The 5,214-nt window shown below is 37.2% G+C and overlaps 1 long non-coding RNA gene across 1 annotated transcript; it reads left to right on the top strand.

Annotated features, from left to right (window-relative positions):
• Positions 1-3,604: 3,604 nt before the first annotated feature.
• On the top strand, positions 3,605-4,112 carry LOC120772555. Its single transcript, XR_005705069.1, has 2 exons — positions 3,605-3,667; positions 3,877-4,112. It is a non-coding gene; the product is annotated as an uncharacterized LOC120772555 (long non-coding RNA).
• The last annotated feature ends 1,102 nt before the right edge of the window (positions 4,113-5,214 follow it).

Raw genomic sequence — 5,214 nt, 5'->3', positions numbered from 1 at the left:
TAAATGTGCAACGAGCTACTTTACGCTCCAACCGCACTAATGACCAGAGAGATGCTGATAATGATAAGAGTCGTACAAGTATGAGAGAATTACGTTCAAGAGTAAATAACTATCAAGTGGATAGGCGGAGAATGAAACGAGTTCGTGCACATCGATCACAACAGCAGCGAGCACGGGATAACGAATTTAATCGATTCCGCAGACGCAATGCTCCTGTAAACCTCGAACGAGGAGCATTTTCCTACGATCCGGAATTTGATTATAGTGCCGACGAATCTGTGACGATTGGAGAAATGTCAATCATTTGTCAACATTGTAAAGCATTAAAGTACAGTAGTGAACCTGCAGGATTATGTTGTGCTGGTGGCAATGTACAATTGCCTCAATTGGTGCCACCACCTGAACCGTTACACTCATTAGTTAATGGGATGGAAAATATAATAATTGCTTCCAAATGACATCGTTTGGTGCAACGCATATAGTACAAGACGGGTTCATGCCTACTTTCAAGGTATTATACCATAATTGTTTTAGTGAAATTCTAATTTGTATTTGTATCACAATTAATTTAACCAGTTCTTAAACAATTACAGATACAAGGACAAATTCATCACCTACTGGGGGCAATGCTGATAGTGTCAGATGCAGATCATAAATTTTTGCAAATTTATTTTATGGGCAATCAAGATGTGGAAGTTGATACACGTTGTGGTCATAATCCAACCGTCAAGCGAATCATTGTCCAACAACTGTAAACATTTCTTCACGAGAATAATGAATTAGTGAAGATGTTCAAAATGGCACTGGATCGGATGCCATCAGACAGCCATAATATTGTAATAAGAGCCGACAAAACACCTGCTGGAGAGCATGCAAGGAGGTTTAATTCACCGACAATAGATGAAGTGGCTATTGTCGTTGTTGGAGAGAATTTGCAATCAAGAGATATTGTACTTCATCGCCGGAACAATGAATTGAAACGTGTATATGAAACGCATAGAGCTTATGATGCTTTACAATACCCATTCATTTTCTGGCAGGGAGAAGATGGGTACCATTTTAATATCAAAATGGTTAATGAAACTACAGGTAATTAGATTATACAAAATAAAATATTTTATATGTTCAATATATAAATGTATTTTTTTATCATATGTACTTCCAGGTGATGATACACACAAAAAAGTCAGAGCCATGAATTATTATGCATACAGACTCATGATCCGTGAAGGTTATACATCAGCAGGCTCTGTTTGCAAAACAATTAAATATGGTAAATGCAATGGAGACGGCTGTCAATATTATAAATAAAATTAGAGGGGGACACCGAGCCCTTCGTCATAGACAATTTAAAAAATTGTTGGAAGGAATGTCTGCAGGTTATGGCGATTTGCTAATGTACACAGAGGTTCGATGGCTAAGTCGTGGCAAATGCATAGAAAGACTCCTAAATTTGAAGGATGAAGTCAAGATTTTTCTTCAGGACGGCAATAACCCTGAGTTATTAGAATTGGGGAATAAAATGGGGAATAAAGATTTTTTATCAGATTTAGCCTTTCTTTGCGATGTAACGACAATTGTTAATGAGTTAAATCTCCATTTGCAAGGCAAAAATAAGAATATTTTTGACTTAATTGCATATGTTCGCCAATTTGAAAGGAAAATTAAAATAATAATAGAGCAAAAAATTAAAAGATGCTAAGCTTACCAAGAACCTGTGAGATAATAATGGACTATAAAAATCAAAAGAAACTACCTGAATATGTGGTAGTCTTAGAATCGATTTTAACAAATTTTAATGCAAGATTTCAAGATTTCAATAAAATTCAGCAACCCATTCTCTCCATAATGATTCTATAAATTGCATTATCGAAGAACAAGATGATAATTTTCATGAAGAAATACTTAGAATGCGAAATGATTCTAACTTACCTCTAGGCGCGGGTAAGGAGTTTTGGAGGAAAATTAATACACAGTCGTATCCAAAAATTAAAAATGAAGTATACAAGTTATACTCGATGTTTGGGTCGACTTATAAATGCGAAGCTGCGTTTTCTTCGCTTAAATTTCTTCACTCAAAATACAGGAATTCAGTTTCGAATAAGCATATAGAGGACTTAATGAGAATCAAAACTTACGATCTTGAAGTCGATATGGAAAAAATCATGGAAAGTTAAAAAAAAATTAACAAACGTATTTGCTGTTTTTGTTGTTATTATTGTTGTTCTTAATTGCCATAATTTTTAATTTTTTTCTAAATTTTTAATAACAAAATAAACAAATAGCACGATTTCACTCAGTGTACTAAGCAAGCGCACGCACACAATCATACGCTAGCAGATAAGTATCAAATGTGTGATCACGGTCTTTTCACCTTTTACTTAGCGATCGGAGCGAACAAGGACATCATCCACCGGCCACCATAACCAGCATCACCACTACACAAGCGAGGTAATTCGTAAGCATTAAAAATTCAATAAAGAACCAAATTTGGTTGTGTATCCACATATTATATTAAACACAAACCTTGGTGTTTTCTTTTACTTATTTCATATTCTCAACCATCGACGCATCGTCCGCGAGTGACTCGTCGAGCGTTCGAGAATATTCATTGGCCCTTCGAGCCGGATTATAACAACCATATTTTTCAAGTGAGCGATTTTTTGGCACTGCACACCAACGGCAAGTTAACAACGATTCTTGTTGCACAAACACAAACGAGGCGTTGCACACCAACGGATTTTAACAACCATATTCTCCAAGCGATTTTTGGCACTGCACACCGGGATTCTTGTTGCACAATCTCACATCAACTCAGGCAAATCCAAGGTACGTGATTGGTGGTTCATAGCACCTTGATATAAATCGTTAAAAAAAAAAAAAAAAACAAAAAACAAAAAACAAAAAACAAAACGATAGCCATAACTTAGTACCGGGCCGTACCCGAAAGCACCCAGCCGAAAATGGTGCCCTGAGCGAGAAGCTGCCCAAACGTTTGTGGCATGACCTGTTGGGTCATGATGCGGGAGTATACATCCGCGCCGAGCACCAAGCGTATCGGCGACGACTTGTAGAAGTTTGGATCCGCCAGTTTGATGTGGGTGTATGGGGCTGCTAGGTCGGAGTCCAACGTGGTGGTCGGGCTGATGCGCATATAGTTGTGCATTACCCTTACATGCGTCGATATGCGGGTACTCGTCCCATGTCTGCCTCGCAGTACTAAAAGGCAGCCGCGTTGACCACCGATATCAGTCTGCACTAGTTGCAGTTCCCTTAAAAGGTCGCGTGCAATTAGCGACGTAGGGGCGCATGAGTCTATGAGAGCCCGGACTAAATGTAGGCGTCCTCTTGCCTCGATCTTTACCACCGCCGTCGGTAAAATGGCTGTCGTTGGCAGCAAAGAAGGAGCCGTTAGCCCGGCTGTTTAGGCCAGCGCCTAATTTCTTTTTACCACCCCTAGTGAGTGTATAACAAACCATTGCCAGTTAGCTGTTAATAGCTTTCACTCAACGGTTAACAGCTTTCACTCAACTGGCAATGGTTTCGTTAAAATTCCCGGTTAGCAAGCGATCCTGCTAATCAGCTAGGGACACTTTTTGGTTTCAGAATCGAGACGACGACGTGCACTTTTCCACCGGCCACCACAACAACCACCACCAATACTCAGGTAATCTATCATTTAATAAAGATCCAATTTAATTGGCAAATACCACACACACATTTCGTGTTTCTTTTTATATATTAATACACTTTAACTTTCCCGTTTTCTTTCATATTCTCAACGGTCGACGCATCGTCCAAAAATTGACCCGTCGATCGTTCGAGAAATATTCATGGTCCTTCGAGCCGGATAAGAACAAATATATTTTTACTCAGTTTTTTTGGCACTGTACACCAGCGGAATATCAATACTCAGCAAGTTTCCTCAAAACACCAATCCTCAGTTTTTTTTGGCATTGCACAAATACAAACGAGGCGTTGCACACCAACGGACACATATCACCAATTCTTGTTGCACTTCCAACCAACGCAGGCAAACCAGGTACGTGATTGCTTTAATATCACTTGGATACCAATCGTTTTTTAAAAAAAAAAAAAAAAAAAAAAAAAAAGGATATATATAAAAATAGTTGTTTTTAATCGCATTTTATTGGTGACTAAATCGCTTGCAAAAGAAAAGTGACACAGTGACTAGTGTTTTTTTTTTAGTGTTTCAGTGGCATAAGTACAAAGACAAAATAATCCGTAAGTGCACGGTTAAGTACCGGATTTTGTGCGGTAATATCTTTTCACATATCACTCACGGCACTAATTTTCGATTTTCTTAATTTTTGGATTTTGTGCGGTAATATATTTTTCACATCTCACTCGCGGCACTAATTTTCGATTTTCTTAATTTTTGGATTTTGTGCGGTAATATATTTTTTCACATATCACTCGCGGCACTAATTTTCGATTTTCTTAATTTTTGGATTTTGTGCGGTAATATTTTTTTTTTTTTTTTTTTTTCTTTCACATTTCACTTACGGAATTGATTTTTTTGAGTTTTTTGTTCTATTTGTTCAAGAATCTTTTGTTTTTGTTTCTTTTTTTCACTGAGACACTGCACTTTTTTCACTTTCAAACACTTTCTTTTAAAAATTGATTTTTGTTGGCGTATCTTGGGTGGCGATCCTTATACAGTGTGGCATATATATACTTGCGTACGTACGGTGTGCTGCAACTCACGTTTATTAAAGAAAAGTTACACAAAGCCAGATATACTGCGATATCGGCTACTATAATAAAAATTTGTTTGCTAAAATATATTCAACTCTTACTTGTCATTAAAATAATTCTTGCTCAGTAAATTCAAGGGCAATGCATACATGTGCTGCTGTAGAAGGAAACTTTCGGTTTGCAACTTAGCTATTTGCTAGCAAAAGTTTGAGAGACAACAGTTTTAGATTCACTGTTGTAAAAAATTTTTTAAGGCGAATTAAAAACTGACGGCATGGCATCACCGTATGTCATGATTGACATTCCGCATTTTGGTTATGTGTGGGCACGTGCGCAGAGATATTTGACAGCCGAGTGAAAAGGTAAGTAGATGGCTATAATTAAATTCGCTTATTTATTTGAATATTTTCCTTTTTATTACAGATTTATGCAATAAACTCAATAACAGCAGTTTATTGATTTACATTTGTTTAAACCCATAAAATATCATTGTGG

The sequence above is a fragment of the Bactrocera tryoni genome, chromosome 3 (assembly GCF_016617805.1).
Source record: "Bactrocera tryoni isolate S06 chromosome 3, CSIRO_BtryS06_freeze2, whole genome shotgun sequence".
NCBI lineage: Eukaryota > Metazoa > Arthropoda > Insecta > Diptera > Tephritidae > Bactrocera > Bactrocera tryoni.
Note: the sequence above shows the minus strand (reverse complement) of the source record. Positions and strands in the feature narration are given on the sequence as shown.